We start from the raw sequence: 19,504 nt of genomic DNA, 5'->3' as shown, positions 1-19,504 counted from the left end.
TAATTTAAATTACCCTTTATCAATCTCTGGCGGTCCTGGCAGTTAAATAGAGGGAGGGAGTAAAATGACATGCATAAAATGAATCCTTTTCAAGTTGTAAATGAGTGAGTCAGGATTCAGACTTGCCGAGATGCTCCAAATAAAAACCCTTGCTAGGATTCCAGGCGTGCTCCGTCTTACCGTTTTGCGGTTGTCTCCTTCAAGCTGGATTCACCTGGAACTCTTTAACATATCTCTAGCAATGTGCTTGCACCAGGCCGGCCTCACACAGCAACTGAATTCACATCTTTCTGCACTAGCAAGCTGAAATGGTACGGCCGTACTACAACCAAGAGAGGGGGAAGCATAAGCAGGGGGGGAAAAAATCCAGAATTACTCAGAGAAGCTGCTCTCAGTGGAGCAAGACCAAAAAATGGTCTCAGAAGAGCACAAAGGACATGCTAATGTTCAGTATCAGAAGCTTTAACACTTCAGTTTTTCCCTAAAATGATCTATTTTTTTTTTCCTCCAAACACGATGGACTTGCCTGTGGAGTTCCCAGGAAGGCAGAGTAACCGCGCTCTGCAGCAGCTTTGCAGCCAAAGGAAGCATGCATATGCTGTCCAGGCAATTCACAGCACTGTCTCTCCAGAAAGCTATTGATTTGCAATGCAGGGCTGCTTCAGAAGCATATGGAATGGAAGCCAAACAGCTAATGGTGATTGCACATGAGGAAAAACATTTAATCAAGAGATGCACCTTATCATGCTCCATTCAATTTTTTTAAAAGCACTAGAGAAAGCCAGTAAGTGTCCTGAGTGACAATCCCATTAAATAATAATCTGAGGTCCTATAAAAGGCCAAGTTTAGGCTACTAGCATCAATGTTGCAAGAGCTTGGAAAATGGTTTAATGTGTCAATATGCATACATTTGTCATATGTAAATGAGACATAATGAGAACTCTAAAATTACCATGCCTCAAATACATGAGGTTAAAAAAAAAAATCAAAATCACACAGGTGTGGCATTTACTGAGCCCAAGTGAGAGAATGCATAGCTATGAGTTTGAAGAATTACTGTGGGCTTAGGACCCACAACACCCTCAAAAATAAAATACCAACACAAACCAGAGTACACAATCTTGAAGTAAATTGTGCCAAGTCATGCCAGAAGGTGCTGGGTGGCAAAGGAGTACTAAACTGCTACTCTCTTAGCGCCCCCTACAGGAGAGAGGCTGATCTAGGCATTGCTACGCCTGAAAACAAGCCACCAAGGTTCATAAATTAAAGTGCAACAAAATTGGAAAATAACTTACACAAGAAATTTTAAAGTGTCACGGCAATCCCACTTCATAAACGTTAGTTGCATGATGAATACAGTCATGAGACACGGTAACCACTACGCTAATGGGGAGTGGGCCGTATCCCAAAGCTCTGGTCTTAAGTCTGTGTGTGGCCAGAAGGTTGAGAAAGAACAATCTACCCATCACATCCCAGCTGATCCAAATGAACCACCTTGCCTTCCTGCTACTTCACCCTCATCACTCTGAATGACCCCTCAGAAATAAGGACCTTGATTTTTGTCTGCAACACAAAAGAAATTACCCTGCAAAATCCTACCCAAATCAAACAAATCAATAGAAACCAAAAAACCCATTAAAATAAAAATATTATGTACTTCCTTCTTTACCCAGCTAAGAAATAAGTTATAAACGTGTGTGTCTGTGTGTGTGTGTGTGTGTGTTTGCATTTCAGAAGTCAGGTTCAGACGTCATTCTTGAGAAGCCATCCACCATATTTCCCACTGACCTGGAACTCACAAATAGTCTACACTGCCTCCCAGTGCTGGGGTTGTAAGAATGTACTGCCATGCATGGCATTTTACATGGGTTCCGGGATTGGATTCAGGCCCCCATGTTTGCATGGTGATGTGGGAGTCCCCTCTGTGTGCTGTGATTAGTTCATTAATGGATTAAAGAAACTGTTTTGGACCTATAGCAGGGCAGAACTTAGCTAGGTGGGGTAAAACTAAACTGAATGCTGGGAGGAAGAAGGAAGAGTGAGGAGAAGCCATGAAGCCGCGACCAGAGACAGACATGGTGGAACTTTGCTGGTAGACCACAAGCTTTGTGGTAAAATATATAACACTGGAAATGGGTTAATTCTAGATGTAAGAGCTAGCTAGCAACACATTTAAGTGATTGTCCAAACAGTGCTTTAAATAATATAGTTCCTGTTTCATTATTTCAGGGCTGAGCAGCCAGGAACCAACAAGCGAACTCCCCACTACGGCATGGCAAATACTTTAGGACAGAATTGGCTCCCCAGCCCAAGTTGTCGCCTTAATATCAGAACACTCTAGAACTGTATGAACACTATGTCTGAAGGACAGACTCTAAATCCAAAATGTCTTTCAAGATTTGAGATTCTGTATGGGATTGCCTATCCCTCCAAACCCCAAAGCCAACATCGCTTTGTACTTTAATTATTTAGGATTTAATTATATGCTGTTTCATAAAGTGCTCTTTGTTATTGGTATCACCCCTATTTTAAAGTCCTTGAGTACAAACCATGAAATCACTGGCTTTTTTCCCCTTTAACACACAGCTAGGCATCAAAAAAGCATTGGCTATATTCTTAAAATAACTAATCAATTTCCCAACTCCATGTTTGGGTCCTAAAATTATCTTAAGCAAACTCCCTTCCCACATTCAGTGCTCCCAGAAATAATCCATAATTCAAGTCAGCTTGGTCACTTCACCATAATTCCTATGGTTTATTTTTCCTGAAACTGAATGTGAAATATTCTTGTTTAATAAAGTACTCTGTTTAAAAAAATAAAGGCTGAATAAAAAAAATCTTCTTTACTCTTTTAGTTCTTTATTCCACAAGCATGCATTTATATTGTACTATGAACAACCGTGTTCTCTACAGCCAAGGAGTCAAGTGAGTGACTGGAAAAAACTGCCTACTGCGCACAAGGACCTGAGTGCACTCTGGCACTAGAAGCAGACATGGCATGCAAGACATGAGACCATAATTATCAAATATTTATGTTAGTGAAAAATTATATTTGCCAGAAGATCAGATTAGATCTAACTCAGAAATAAACTTTAGAAAATACTTTCAAGCACTTAACAAAATCTATCATAACACAAAGCTATAGAAATAAAATAAGTTATTCTAATGTGATAAAATAAGTACGGTGCTGGTATGTTAGGACAGGGCCCCACTATGTAGCCCAGGATGGCCCTCAGCGGCCTATGCAGATGTGACTGTCCGCAAACACTTAATCCTCATGCGCCAGCCTCCTTCCTGCGTGCCAGACATAAGCATCCCTGATGAAGCAGGTTTTGACAGGACATGTTAGGGTACAGATAACCTCCTTTCGGTAGCTCAGAACAGACTGCACACAAGAAGGAACGTAAATCTGAGGGCCAGGAAGACAAGGGCATGTGAGGGACAGCTTGAAGCCTCAAGTGGAAGCTGGCTGCGGAGACAGCCAAGCACAGTGGTGGCAACTGTGCAAGCTGAGTGCCAGAAGGTTCCATGCCAGAGCATAAAGGGCCATGGAAAGCACAGCAAGAATTTAGGCATTTTACCCCACGTGAAGTTGCCATGGAATCCAAAGGAAAGTCCTAAGGGACTGCAAGGCAAGAGGCGGGCTGCATGGGGGTTTTCATTGTTCAACAAGGGAATGCTGTAGAAAAATGAACCTAAACAAGGAGGGAAGGGGGAAACACTCAGGAAGCAAGGACAAATGTTTAGACACGACCTTAAAGAAGGCAATGGAATTAGGGACGGGAGATAAAGAATTGTTTTGTTACCTGAAGACTGAATGGACAGGAGGCCTAGCAAAAAGGGAGAGCCCTAGCACAGCTCCCAACTTCTGGTGTAACAAGGAGGAAGAGGGGTCATAACGAATAACAGATAGAGAGGAAAGGCAGCTGCAGGGGCGGAAGCTGCGCTCTGGCGCATGCATATATGCATGCTCAACAGCATGGCTGCCTTTTACACACCTGGCTCAGAGCTTCCTAATATCTGGCTCAACCAAGAAGCTAGTCCACCTGATTTCTTGAGGGTATTTTCTCGGGGGGATGGAGGGAGGGAGAAGGCAGGACAAAGAAGGGAAAAAAAATCAAAGAAAAATTTGGCCACAGATAAAATGCTCGTACCCAACACTGGTCCACCTGAAACTAGAAGATGAGCCATTTATTGCCCCAGGCAGGCAGGCGGCAGGCACTGACTGGACCCGGAGAGCAAGGGCTCCAGGCGGGGCTGGTCCCCTCCGACAGTGCAGAACTGAGAGGTTCTTGTAGAGCCTGCTGGGTTCTGCTCAGTCAGGGTGCGCCATTCTTCGCTTCCTCAATGCTTATACCTGCTGCAGCCATGTTCCTCTTTGCTCCATCTACCATGGTCTTACCCAGCAATCCCTGGGCCATTCAGCTGGCCCCGGCTTTACACAGCTCTCCACCAACCTCCTCAGTGTAGTCTCGCCCTTCACTCCTTATCACACCTCACTGGTTCTATACACTAATTTGTTTCATTTACTTGTTTATCTTTCCACCCAACCACGCTATAAACCCCTAGGAGCAGGGGCTTCTCTGCATTAGTCCTGGGTGTCCCAGCACCTACATAAACAGGGGCTGGTGACAGGAGTTCAAACCAAGTCTGTGGGTCCGTGTACAACGGAAATGAACAGGGAGCTTGGGTGGTGGCACATGCCTTTAATCCCAGTAACTGGAAGTCAGAGGCAGGCAGATCTCTGTGAGTTCTAGGCCAGCCTGGTCTACAAGAGCTAGTTCCAGAATAGGCTGCAAAGCTACACAGAGAAAGCCTGTTTCAAAAAACAGAAAGTAAAAGAAAGGGAGAGAGAGAAAGAAAGAGAGAGAAAGAAAAAAAACATACTGTCAACAAATACAACTTTATGGTTGTCCATAAAATAGCAGTAAAGACCATGCTGGGGGCAAGACATGAGGAAATGAATCACTGCATTCATGCAATGAGGAATATCTTCATGAGGGACAGTGACATGTATCTGAAACCTCACTAGAACATAGTAGATGCTACAAAGCAGTTTGAGATTCAAAGGAAAAAAAGACAAAAAGTCTTGCTAACAAACATCTCATTGGATTTGAGGAAAAATGGAAAATAAGACTGACATATAAGAAGACATCTATGTAAATTCATTTCTGCAAGGAAAAGAAAGGTGATCCCCTGAAATGCTTACCCTAACGTGAGATTGATTTTCCCAGTTCTGAAATGTATCTTGAGCTCCTTCATTTTGAAGACGAGATTATAAACAGTCTTCATATTACTTTAGCTGGCCATGGGTTCCAGCTGAACACTAGGGAAGCACATCCAGCTTCCCCATGTGCCTGCAGGGCCAAGCAGACCCTGTTCTCAATAACCCGATGCCTAAGCACTTTCCTGCTTCACTCAAGACTCCTTCTTCCTTGTCCAGCCCCTGCTGACGACTCTCAGTCTCGGGGAAGCTTTTCTTCGCTGTCTTTCATTGGCAAAATGTCACAGCTAGAGGGTAGGTTTGACTCTTCAAGGCAGAGCTGGGGACAGACATGGAAGTGTGGAGTCTCTATCCTACATGCTTCGTAGGTGTTCTTGTCTATCCAGACACCCTGGTTGCACGTCACATGACCTGGAGCTAGTCCAGACACTGCAGAGGGGTGGAGCATGAGGACGAAACAAGAAAGAAAGAGACCAATGGAAGACAGGAATAGAAGACTGCATTAAAAACATAAAGGAAAAGACAACATCAACTAAGAAAACAATGTAAAGACCGTGAGGGTACCAGAAAAGGCTACGTAATGCATTATAACGCTGCACATTCTATGAATTAATTTCATTAAACCTATATGAGAAACACTTCAGTATTACTTTGAAAGTTGATAAAAGATGGGTATTCCTCAGAAGAAGGCGGTTATCAAATGACAACAATTCTATATGGCCCTGGCAACTGTTACGGTCAAACATTTACAATGAAATGCTCATTATATGGACTGATTTTTAGATGTGGGTGGTATTTGACCAAACCTAAACATAACCTTTAGGAAACCTGAGAATTTTACAACTCAGTTCTTCTACATCAAAGACGCTCAGTACCCACAATTCCTATACTTGGACACAAACCTCCTCAAAGCCCTGCAGCCCTGGAGCAGCTGCAGCTGACTGCTGAGAAGCCGTCCCACAGCTGCACTCAAACCGTCCTCAGGTCGCGCCATTTCAGGGAAACATCGGGATGGCGCACTTACTCGTTTCTGAGTGTTCTCTGGACTCTGGAGGGGGCCAAGTGTGACCAGTTTTATCAGTGAACACCCCTCACTCTACCAAGACATGAAAAAAATGTTCTTGGAAAACTTTATCAGTCTGTTAAACCGCAGCTTACAAAAGAGCTAGGGAGGGAAGATGGAGGACACTCAGAATCTGTGCACTTGAGCAGGAAACAAACCAAAACAATCCTGGCAAACACAGTCACGGTGTCCCTATATTCTTTTTTCTTTTTTTTTTTTAAATTTAACAACTATATAACTTTTTAACTGATGATTTATGTAGTATATAGGTATATGGTACAAAGTGATGTTATGGTTTATGAACAATTTGTAAAAACATTCAGTCAAGCCAAATAACACGTCTATCACTTCAAATAAAAAAACACTGGGGGTAAATATCACGATTCATAAGCAGCTAACAAATGTTACAGAAACTACGAAAGTGAAGTCGGTTGGTTGCCTCAATGCTGGCCGTTCAAGGCCACTGGCCAGGGCAGCAACAGGACTCTTGCAAAAGTCACAGACATGCTCTAGAGACAGGTGGAGGATGTAAAGAAAAAGCTAAGAAGATGTTTCTAGTGAACTATGTTTGTGTTCCTCACCCCTAAGATATTTCTCTCCTTCTATTATTTTACCAGTCATTTGCTGAGTTTTGAATTCCTCATCATGGAGGTAAAGATGAATGGGGCACCACTGCTGCTCTCACAAACACTCAATGAATACAACGAATAAAATAACTTCCATAGACCTCATAACAGACGATACTAGGAGAGTTCAGGATAAGGGAGGTTTCAGAGAAATGGACCAAGCAACACTGGCCTGTATCCAGCTTACGTAATCAAAGTCTGAATACCAGAATCACAAAGAACTCAGTGAGTAAGACGGTGTGAGGTGGGAGCTGTATATCCAAACACTAGCACATCACACTTAACACAAGAACAGTTATCTCTAAAGGCAAGCTGATAGCATAACAGCGAGGCTCTGTGACGCCATAGGGCGCAGCTTAGAAGAGTGAAATGAGCTCTGGGGCTCAAAGCCTCATAGACGAAGGCTCTGTGAGACTCCGGTGTTAGAGTGTTTGCACGGACTCCAGGCTCTCCAAGCACACTGCCTACCTACATGAGTTTTTTCCTAGTTGCCCCGGATGCAGACAACAAGGCTTTCCCCAATTTGGTAAAGAAAACTTAACTTTAGCAACGGTTGCAATAGTTTGACAAAGACTTCGGAAGCCATCTTTCCTTCTCTAGTCCTCTCTCCAGCAGTGACTCTAATTCAGAAAACGTGTATGGCTTCACTTACCACAATGGGAAAGTCAAATCAATTAGGTTGCCTTTGTGGACCCACTGCTAAGCAAGCACCTCTTTAATTAATGCCCTACTCAATCAAGAAGATTCAACTCCTATAAAACACAGCATTGCTTACAGCCAGATCCCATCAACACCAAACTTTCTACAGGCAAGTAGTAACCGAACTAGAGCTGCAGCTGGACCACCCAACAACCTCAAGGGACCATACACAGCGCAGAGCCAAAAAATAAATCCTGCCCGGCACACCAAAGCAAAGTTATTCACCTTGGAATTCTTAAGAGATAAAACAAGTTCAATGAGAGGAGGGAAAAAAAGAGGCAACCTCATCAATGAACCCACAAAAACAGCCACACTGGAGCCCCAACTCCAGCATACTCTCAAGACAAAACAGTCTCAGTCAAGAATGAAACAAAGATGAGTTCCTACCAAAGGTCTTCAGCAAGATACCTTACTTATGGAAATAATACAAATTCCTACACCTTAGAAGGTTCTTGTTAAGACTAAGGAACAACAATGCTCAATAAACTAGGGGTTTTCAACACTAACGATCATATATATTTAGGAGTGACCAGGCACTGAACTGTTAGGCACCACACATGTCCTGCCTCTTGGAGCTTGTGCTCCGGCATGCGGCATGCGATGTGGTGCCTGTGTTAGCGCTCCTGCTTCAGTTCGGCCCACACACTCCTTCTGTAAGCGCTAAAGGCCTCCCAGACATTTCCCAGTCACCACTCAACTCCCTCAGTTTCTACTGATTATTGCCCAACATCTTTGTTCCATTGCTACTGTACTTTTCTTTCACACTATTTCAAGAAATTGAAACCCTTTTAGAAAACCTAAGTATATCTCTAGGGGCTTTCTTGATATGTGCTTCAATTTCCTTGGACTGAAGATGGAAATGCCTATTGATAATTCAATATTAAGTTTATACTTTCTCTCCCTTCCTTCTGTCTTTTTCTCAGCCTTCTATTTCCCCATTGTAACTAACTACAAAGCTCCAGTGTGTAAGATTCAAGTCAGAACTGAAAACCTAGAGTTTATAGAGTTTGAGACCAGCCTGGTCCATATAGTGAGCTCCAGGACAGCCACAACTATATAGAGAGACCGGGTCTCCACCCCCATGCCTCCTACACACACACTACAAAGAAGAGGTGAAATTTACATTTTCCAATAGGAAAATCAGATGCACAGCATATTCACAACTGAGTACTTACCACAAAACACTTTCAACGAGAGAACATTAAAAAATAATAGCTCATCAAGAATTAATTTCACTAATAACAGTCAAGTAACTTTTCAAATAAACAGTTTTAAATTGACAGGCACACATTTCTCAAAAAAGGAAAAAGGGAGGGTATTTTAATTCTATTGGGGCCAACCAGAAAGCAAGATTCTATCTTCTGAGACAGTCCTAAACAAAACATTCTGTCTAAGCACAGCAAGAATAAAATGAGGCATTGGTTTTTAATGCATACTCAAATAACTGGCTTCCCACTAAAGCCATGGGAAGCATCCATGATGCACAGATCTCTGCAGAAACAGAACCTTCCCACATGGCTTAAATCTCAATGAGGAACACCCACTGCAATGATGAGCTTCCTCTCATGGACGAAAATGTTCTACTCTTTAGCAGTACAAGCAAGCTCCTTCAACTAGGAACCAGCATTTTTATGGTAGATAGATCTCATTTATGTACTATCATTCCAACTAACAGGAAATTAAAATAACAACAGAAGCGTTAGTAAAAGATAATTATTGGTAGAACAACATACATAAACACAGGTAAAATGTCCCTACCCCAAGACTCTGCAGAAATTTTCTCCAAGACAGTGCCCTGCAGTTGGCATTTTTTTTTTGTTTGTTTAAATCTCTGGGGAATCACTACTCAGCTCCCAAATAAATACATGGAGACTTAACCTGGCTTATGAATGTCTGGCCTTAGCTTGACTTGTTTCTAGCCAGCTTTTCTAACTTAAATTATCCTATTTCTCTTTAAGTTTTGCATCTGACTGTTCTACCTTTCTTATTCTATATATTTCTTCTGTTCTTACTACGTGGCTAGTCCCTGGTATCCTCCTCCTCCTCTTCTTATTCCTTTCCCCCTCCCTAGCTTTCTCTTCCTATATATGCTTTCTGCATGCCAGCCCTGCCTATTTCTCTCTCCTGCCTACCTATTGGCCATTCAGCTCTTTATTAGATAGAGCACTCCGGTGTTTTAGACAGGCAAAGTTTCACAGAGTTAAACAAATGCAACATAAAAGAATGCAACACATCTGCATCACTAAAGCAATGTTGCACAGTGTGAATGTGTGTGATACGTCGGCATCTAGTGTCCCACAGCAGCGCCTTCACTGAAAAGGAAAACACACAGTGTGTGGGCAATAAATGCAAATTAGCTTAACCCTGCCCATGGGGACAAGCATGAAGTGGCGTGTGTCAACTAATTTTCAGTCCCTGCTTAAGCTTGTCTTCACAAGAGCATATGGCATGACCATAAAAATGCTTCTTCTAAAGCAATTAGTACTTGAAAAATAATGACTGATTCTTTTAACCATATTTAAACATCTCAAAAGAATCAAAATACTTGCACCAACTTTACTTCCGACTAGAAATCCTCTCTAATGGTTTTACACTGAAATTATTTCTAGGTTTATAGAAAATCTCACGCAGGGCTGTTCGGCTTTATAGCAGCCCAAAGACACCATCTAACATCTGAAAACCTAGAAGAAGAAAGTACCACAGTGACAATGGGATCTGACACCCTATAAAAGACTGCGGCACACAGAGTAGAGAATGAGCTCTAACTCGTTCAGTGACAGCTTTCTCCTGTTTATAGGGCAGCCTTGTGTCCCAGAGGGCCGGTTTTTGTTTGTTAAGACAGAGAGGAATGAAACTTTTTTAAATCCCACAGTTCAGTTTAACCTTAAATCTCCTTAAACCCAACTCTGTTCCTCTATTTTTTCTCTATACCAATTTATTGTAATGTGCACTGGTGTTGTGCCTGCATGTATGTCCGTATGAGGGTGTTGGGCACCCTGAAACTGGAGTTACAGACAGTTGAGCTGCCATGTGGGTGTTGGGAATTTAACCCGGATGCTCTGGAAGCACAGCCAGTGCTCTTAAATACAGAGCCATCTCTTCAGACCTACCAAATTCTTTGAAACGGAAGACTTGGCCTTTCCCAACCCCTCTTTACATTTATTTTTTAATTCTTTAAAATCAGGCCTATCTTCTCCATCCCACTCAAGGTCATCCTTGGCCTTCACAGGCCAATGCTAAACCTTAGCAGAACCTGTGGGAGCGCCTAGCACAATGGAGCTGTACTTCCTTCCCCAGGTCCTCATGGGGGCTCCAACTACCCAAGACCAGTTCTCTCCTATTGGACTGGCTCTGTCTCTTTGCAGCTACTACGAACTCACTTTCTTCCCAAATGAAGACTGAGATATTCCAGTCCTGGAACCCTGGACCTCTGCCTGCTTCCATCTGCACTCGCTCCACAGTGAGCTCATCTTCCCCCATTTTCAGACAGCACCAATATACTTAGGATGTCCATAGTTGTATCTCCAGGCCTTCTAGCCCCTCATCTTCAGACTCACATCCACTGTTTAGTTCTGAGGGCTGGGCTTATCCAAGGTTTTCCCTTTTCTAGAACCAGGATCATACCTTGCAATGTCAGTAATTGCCTGGGGCCAGGGCCTCAGGGAGCCATGGCTATCAGTCCTAAGACCACTGCATGCTTACTATTCTCTGTTGTCCTTAAGGTATCTGCTGTCCCCCTGTGCAACATTGTTTGATTATATCTCCTTACTGATTTCATCACATTGTATGATTTTTTTTCTGACTTTTTTTCTGAAAATAGTCTATTAAAATGCTGTATTTCTTAGTAAACTTGCTTGGCACAAGATATAGCTTGTGAAAAGTTACTGAGCCCTAACTTTTTGTCTCCTTATCTTCTGATCACCTGGTCCTCTCTCTCTCTCAGGACCCTGCCACTGAAGAATGACCTGATGAATCATGTCAATTCCCTTCAGAAATGGTGCACAAATCTCTAACTTACCAAGTCCAAAATTTAATTCTTGAACCTTTAAAAACCCTGCTCCTGCTTGCCATACTCCTCCATCTCTAAACCACCTTCCAGCTAACCCATCCTCTAGACAAAAACTCCGGAGTCCTTTCTACACAGGGAGCTCTCAAAAGAAAATCTGGAGTCAAGGGAACAAGGCAAGGAGGCAGGTGGGAGGGGAGATCTGGGACAAGGCGGAATGTTCGTCAAGCAGAAATCATGACAGGCCCTGTGCTTAGCATCAGAACTGTGTGTCACTTTGGGCATCACAAGCAAGAAAACACTAATCAGAATGTCGTCTGGGAAAGGTGGCTGTGAACAGACAGAATGCAGCCCATGTGATCATGTTTGTTCTCTAACTAACTGCTCCTAAGAAGCACAAAGACATACAAGGTCATCAGCTAAGAGTGACTACTCAACCCCAGTGTCAGCCTTTTGCTGATCAGTTATCCCAGTGACTGCCACAGTCAACTCCAGTTGTCAGCTCGACAACACTCTGGAAGGGGGAGCCTCAGCTGAGGAACTGCCTCCATCCAACAAGCCTATGAACATGTCTAAGTGGCATTTTCTGAGTTACTACTTGATGCTAATGCTGGAGGCTCCAATCCACTGCGGGTGGTGCCCTCCTTGGGTCTGGACTGCACAAGAACGCTAGTTGAATGAGCCGGAGGAGGCAAGCCAGTAAGCAGCATTCCTCCCAGCTCTCTACTTCAGTTCCTGTCTGGAGCTCCTGCCCAGGGATGCCCTGATGATGAACCATGACCTGTAAGTGTAATAAACCCTTTCCTCTCCACATTGCTTTTGATCATGGTTTATCACGCACTGTAGACTGGTGATGAACCTCAGCACGTTCTACTCCAAATGCGTTCAGCTCATAACCAATTAGCTCAAGAACACTGTGCTACAATCTTTAATTAATGCACAGCTTCCTGTGTGCAGAGTCAATCATTTAACTTACTTATAACATTAAATGTTAATAAACCCTCCTTTCGGTAGTGAAATACTCAGAAACAGAATTCAATTACAGCTGTTTTGATTTGTATGAATCTAACATATAAGTAACTGGCACCTGATTACTAAAACACCAAAGTAACCTAGAATTTCTCCACTACGAACTTAAAATCAAAGTAAGAGTTTGCAGCGAAACAAGAATTGTCTGTTTACTCGCTAATGTGCATGGGGGGTGGGGAAGGTGAAAAACAGCGACCAGCAAAAAAGGAAATAAAAGCAGGCAGAAAGAGTGAACACAACCTGAGAACATTATAATATGAGAATGTCACAATGACATCATTATTCTGTACAATACACGCCATTAAAAAAATACAGAAAGAAATTTCAGTTGGCCTCGACAAGAAACATGAGAAGTCCTAAATACTAATTTTAAATTAAACTTGTTTCTCTTTAAACTTTCTATTTGGTTATTCTATGTGTCTTTTACAACATGTATCTTGATCCATTCATTTCCCCGTCCCTTCACGTCTGCCCTCCACCCCTGCACACACACACACACACACACACACACACACAAACACACCAAAATAAAACAAAATTTAAGAGAAAAAAAGGGAAAAAGTTAAAAATCTCATGGAAGCTGCAGTGTGACACAGCGAGTCACGCAGTAAACCGTTTATCCATACATCTTTCCTTTGTAATGAAAAGAGTCACAGGACACATGTTTTCATTTTAACATTAAAATTAAAATCAACTGATGATAAAATAGCAGGTTTAGTCTTAATATTTACTAGCTAACAGAATATTAATATAGAGTACTTAGCATACTTTTTTCAGTCAAATGTCTTTCAATTAAAATGAAATGGATATTTTTTTCCCAGTGGGTTTTGTTTTTCAGACATCTCCCTTCTTTTCTATGCTTGTTCTACATCCTTAGAATCAGTAATTTAATCATTAGGTTCCTATTATACCTCAGAGCTACTATCTATGCCCCCATTTTCTGTTATTTTGTCTTCAACTGCTTCACAAAAATATAGACAGAACCTACTACTCATTAGTGACAATGCCAAGCACTAAGGATCAAAGTTTAAAAAGGATAAGATCCCTTGTGGAGCAGATCCGAAAGCAGCCAGTCATTCGTCTTCCCTTCCATCTCTTGGGCATCCACAGTGGCAAGTGGATCCTTCTAATGTGTAGGCTTACTTCTCTCTGCTTCTATTTCCTTATCGGAAAGATTTCATCCAATGGTCTGTGTGCTCCTCCTCCATGGTCCTCCTGGCATTGATCTATACACGACTATGATCCAGAACGGCAGAGCAGAGTAAGGTGTGTGACAGGCAGCTCATGACTATAACCCAACACTAAAAGTCAAGCAGAAGGATGCTGCAAGTTTTGGGCCAGCCTAGGATATGTGGTGAGTTTCAGATCATCCTGGACTATGGTGTAGAGCCTTGTTTCAAAAGAAAAAGAATAAGAGGAGGAGGAAAGAAGAAGGAAGTGAGGGCAAGAATCCCACCAGAATCAGAGGCAGAGTAACCAAAAACGGGCAGCACAGCACATGGAGCCCGAGCCTTCTGAGATCGCTTCCCTCGGTTTCACTAGAAATTTATGAATAATGCCAAGTGAGAGAGAATCTGGACAGAGACTCATGAAGAGAATTAGGGCAGAAGACTCAAAACAATGACAAGGTGCATTCCTTCCTTCATGGGGTTCCTCACAAGCACTGAGCGGCAGAGGTACACAGCACTGGTTCTCTGCGACAGACTCGCTGATAACTTCTCTCCCCATCCACTGCCCTGAGAGCCTTTCCTAGATGCCCCAAATACACAACACGCAGTGTGCAGTACCGCTGGGAGAGCCATCAAGACAGGTGTCTACATACGCTCTTCCTCCTAAAGATTCCTCAGAAGGTGACGGGGAAACTCCTAAGGTGTCTGCTGGAGAAGCCCATGCCTCATGCGCACTAACCTTGGTGTGCTCCTACCAAATCTCTGTTGGCACCGTAACCCACGATCTATTCTAGGTCAGGAGTCCTCAGCAGTGCCTAGGACTTACACAACTTCCGTTCAATAAATATTTAAGTATGAAGGAGCGTAGATGTTTTAAATTTTAAAAACGACCTTTAGACATCGACCTCAATGTTTATATTCCACAGAAGCAGGCGCATTTTAAATACCTTTGGGAGGAGCACCCTGCACAATCGCCTCAAAATGGAGAGAAAGCAAATATGTGCAGACCCGAAATGCTTCCTCTGACAGCACAAACAGGGAGTCCAGGTTTTCACACCAGGCTAAAGCACAGTTCGTTCAGTCGTGTGCTCCATACTTCTGTGCACCTTTTCCTAGGAAGGACCACAAACTATAGAATTCCGCTGGCAAAACGCTTTTCCCTGGGGAAAGTATTTTTAGCTTGATAGACAAAATGGCTCGAATCTAAAGCAGTTTTTTTTTCTTTCTCATCAGAAAGATGTGATGACCTCTATGCAAAATATAATGAAAAACGTAAGTGAATGCTGTAAGTTAGAAAATGAAGCCTGGGTTTGTATCTGTGAAGAATCCGATCTATGACTTTAGAATTCTTCCCTGCAGTTGAAACAAAAGAAATACAAATACGCTTATGCATGAGACGTTCTCCCCTCAGAAGACACCACCGGGACGCTGATTCCGACTGCCAGTCTTCTTCCCAAATTCTCTAATGGTAAAGAAACGGATACAGATGAGGGGATGTGCCTAGCATTATTGAAATCTGTTATGCTGTGTTTGTTTGATATCCTTGGGAGGTCTGCTCCATTCTGAAGGGAAACAGAGGAGTGGATCTGGGGGAGAGGAGCGGTAGGGAAAGGACTGGGACACGTGGAGGGACAGGAGGCTGCAGCTGGGATGTCATATATGAGGAAAGAATAATGTTTAAAAAGTTCAGTTATTGCCATTTTATTAAGAAAAAAACAGATACATAGAAACACCATGAGGGGGCTGGAGAAATGGCTCAGCAGTTAAGAGCACTGACTGCTCTTCCAGAGGACCCGGGTTCAATTCCCAGCACCCACATGGCAGCTCACAACTGTCTGAAAATCCAGTTCCAGGGGATCTGATACTTTCACACCAATGCACATAAAATAAAAGATAAATAAATCATAAAAAAATTAAAAAAAGAAACACCATGATGTCAAAGTTAGATAAAAATCCCCTGTACCTCATCATATTCCATTAAAATCCCAATCTATAGTAAATGCAAAATGTATGGAAAGGGAAAAGGCACCAGACTGAGTTCAATAAAAGCCAAGTCCAGTCTATTCATTAAGTATGGAGTGTTTTCCATAAATATATACAGGCTTGACTCAAGCTCTGGGTGATCATGGCTGGGGGGCTGAGGTAACAGCTGCTCAGGGACTGAGGTCCTGCTATCAGGAGATAAGGTGGGGGCAGAACTCCCACTGTCCTTTTCCAAGAGTGGGAACTGCAGCACTCAGCTGAGAATGACCACCCGGGGCTTACACCTGAACAGCGATCACAAAGCGGCCCTCAGAGCACCAGTGTTCCGGTTCCAGATCAAATTAAATGCCAAGGCAAAGATGATGAAGAGCACTGGAAGAGACCCGTGCAGGGGTGATGCAGGAGAATTGTCTGTATTCTCTCAATCATATTTTAATAAAACGCTGATTGGCCAGGCAGGCAGTACAGGTGGGAAAGCCAGACAGGAAGTAGAGGTGGAGCAAAGAGACTGGGAGTATTCTGGAAAGCAGGAAGCTCCCTTCACAGTTCTGCCCAGACCACCAGACAGGAAAGATGTAAGCTGCCCAGCTGAGAAAGGTACTGAGCCATGTGGCTAACATAGATCAGAATAATGGGTTCAGATAAGTCATAAGAACTAATAAGTAGCCTGACCTAATGGGCCAATCAGCTTTATAACTTATAGAGATCTCTGTGTGATTGATTTTCTCTGGTACTTGCCGGCTGTGGGGTTCTGGGTGGGAACAGATACCCCAACAAGCCGGCCCCTCATGTTACACAGGGGCATGAACACACCAACACGGCTGAGCACACCTCATCAAGACCAGTGCAGGGGCATGAACACACCAACACGGCTGAACACGCCTCATCAAGACCAGTGCAGGGGCATGAACACACCAACACGGCTGAACACACCTCATCAAGACCAGTGCAGGGGCATGAACACACCAACACGGCTGAGCACACCTCATCAAGACCAGTGCAGGGGCATGAACACACCAACACGGCTGAACACACCTCATCAAGAATCATGACAACAGATTCTTGGCCAGTCAGTGAAACCAAACAAAACATTCCTGTAGGAGTACAGGCGACAGAGAAACATGAAAACCAGACAGGTGTAGAAAAGAAACTTGAGAAATACATGGTATATGAAATCTACAAAGTAATGACGTAAAGAGGGGTGTGCTGTTACACATATGCAATAATACTGTTACTGTAAAATGCACAATGTGCCAGTATTTCAGTGTGCTAGCCATTAAATGCTAATTTGCCTTATCCTACTTAATTCCATTTATTATTCAAAGAGACAGGTAGTGGTAACCCATCTCAGTTAAGAGTGAAACGAAGTCTCTTGCCAACCCTAAAATGGCTACCTTAATTAGTTCCCAGGTGCCCAAGGGGATGTCCCCAGCTAGGTCCTTGGGCAGCAGAGGAGAGGATGCCTGCCTGAACTGGCCTTCTCCCATAGCCACACTGATGAATATCTTGTATATCATCATAGAACCTTCATCTGGCGATGGATGGACATAGAGACAGAGACCCACATTGGAGCACTGGACTGAGCTCCCAAGGTCCAGATGAAGAACAGGAGGGAGAACATGAGCAAGGAAGTCAGGACTGTGAGGGGTGCGTCCACCCACCGAGACGGTGTGTCTGTTCTAATGGGAGCTCACCAAGGCCAGCTGGACTGGGACTGAACAAGCTGTGATCAGACCGGACTCTCTGAATGTGGCTGACAATGAGGGCTGACTGAGAAGCCAAAGATAACGGCACTGCGTTTTGATTCTACTGCATGTACTGGCTTTGTGGGAGCCTAGTCTGTTTGGATGCTCACCTTCCTAGACCCAGATGAAGTGGGGAGGGCCTTGGACTTCCCACAGGGCAGGGCACCCTGACTGCTCTTAGGACTGGAGAGGGAGGGAGAAGAGGGGGGAGTAGGAGGGAAATGGGAGGAGGTGAAAATTTTTAAGAAATAAATCAATTAATGTAAAAAAAGAGTGAAATGAAGCTCAGGGTTGCTAAGCAGCATAGCCAAAGTCACAGGATAACAGGTGGAGCTGGAGGTCAAGCCTGAGTCTGCTACAGGCAACCCTTGCCATCCATGCTGCTGCCTATACTCCAAGCCTCTCAGGCCTCTGAATTAGAAGGCAACCAGAAAGCACTGTTTTCCCAGAAGCATCTCATCTTAATGAACCACACTAAAATCCTATACTGTGAATCAAATTCTGGAGTCTGAGGACCCTGAGGAAATTGGTCTTTCACTTTATACTAACCACTTCTTCACAGAACACACGAGTGCTGTGATGGCTGCAGACAGGACGTCATTCCAGGCATCACATCTGAGCGCTGTGGATCTGCAGGCATGATAAGTCTTCATACAAAATAACTGAGGTTCTTATGAAGGGGTCATGGCACCTACATCATCTCATTGCTTAGCGGACTTCCTGCCCCCACGTAAATAAAACTTGGGTAATTCCACTATTTATCTGCTGAGCACAGATATAAAAGGGAACCCGTGATTGAGCTATCTAGTACAGTTTAATGTTTAAACCCCTCACCAAGAAAATAAACAGATGCCCCAAGTGGAAGTCATCGATCTTCATCTTACGGCCTGTGAAAATGCGCCTAGACCATTCCATCCTACTCACACAAGGTGGGTAGGAGGGAGTATAGAGATCTATACTAGGAAATGTCTTTGAGACACTTGAAGCACCACATCCTCTCCCCTCTGTGCAACTCTATGGCTAGACAAGAGTAATATCTCCAAATTTCTGTGACCACCAAATCAATGTGGTCACAGTGTGCTTTGAAGACAAACACCTTCAGCAGTGAGAGGGAGGCTCATCTCCATGACTGCGGAAACTGCAGCAGCCAAATCCTGGGTGTCACCCACTTGACATGCCCACTTTCCCAAAGGCACACACAGGACTTGTAAGGCTGATAAGGCTCCTATTCTGGCGTTTTTATTGCAAGAGTACTGACACATTCAACACTTCTTCCTTCCAAAGGCTTTTCTTCGTACACTCTGTCTGCAAGCACTTTAATGTCCATCACAATGCAAGAAAAAACTGGAAAAGTTTTATGAGTTTTATGTTGACACAAAGTCAGCAGCATCATCCTGGTCTTTATTCTGTCACAGTTTTATAGGTCATGGAAGCTGGGCTTAGACTGTCTGGGTTCATATCATGACCACTTTCCAAGTGGTCGACTCCAAGCAAGTTCCTTCACCCTTGGTGTCTACTTGCCAGAGAAATGGAAATTATTACAACAGCACCGATTTCTGAAGATTGTGGTAAGAATTTAGTTGCCTTTTCTAAGGTTCTAGAGCAATGCTTTGTCACAGAATAAGCACTACATCCAGGAACCCCTATAGTGTTCATTGTATAAAATACAAATAATCAGACTATGTGTAGAGATCTTGCAATCAAACCAAACAATGAGATGGTTCTCATATCTACAAGTAACAGCATCCTTCAAAAAGAACTTTTAAAAGTTTTAGACTCAGCCTCACTGCACAAATAATTTCAAGGTAGAATGTGAAATTCTTACAGCACAGCAGGTTAAAATAGAAACCCAAAGCAGGGCTGGAGACATGGCTCAGTGATTAAGAACATGTATCACTCTTGCAGAGACACCAAGCTAGAGCATCCACATCAGACAGCTGACAACTACCTAGACCTCCAG

The 19,504-nt window shown here is 43.3% G+C and overlaps 1 protein-coding gene across 3 annotated transcripts in view; it reads right to left on the bottom strand.

Annotated features, from left to right (window-relative positions):
- Positions 1-19,504, bottom strand: part of Cdk14 (cyclin dependent kinase 14) — a 545,726-nt gene that overhangs the window by 444,713 nt on the left and 81,509 nt on the right. The window contains exon 1 of one of the 3 annotated variants that reach the window (XM_087902479.1): positions 181-487. The exons of the other annotated variants lie outside the window; for them this stretch is intronic. The gene's annotated coding sequence lies outside the window, so the exon portion shown is untranslated. Of the gene's footprint in view, positions 1-180; positions 488-19,504 lie in introns of those variants that run through there. 3 annotated transcript variants of the gene reach the window in all.

Source organism: Myodes glareolus, chromosome 27, assembly GCF_982192425.1.
Source record: "Myodes glareolus chromosome 27, mMyoGla1.1, whole genome shotgun sequence".
Classification (NCBI taxonomy): domain Eukaryota; kingdom Metazoa; phylum Chordata; class Mammalia; order Rodentia; family Cricetidae; genus Myodes; species Myodes glareolus.
Note: the sequence above shows the minus strand (reverse complement) of the source record. Positions and strands in the feature narration are given on the sequence as shown.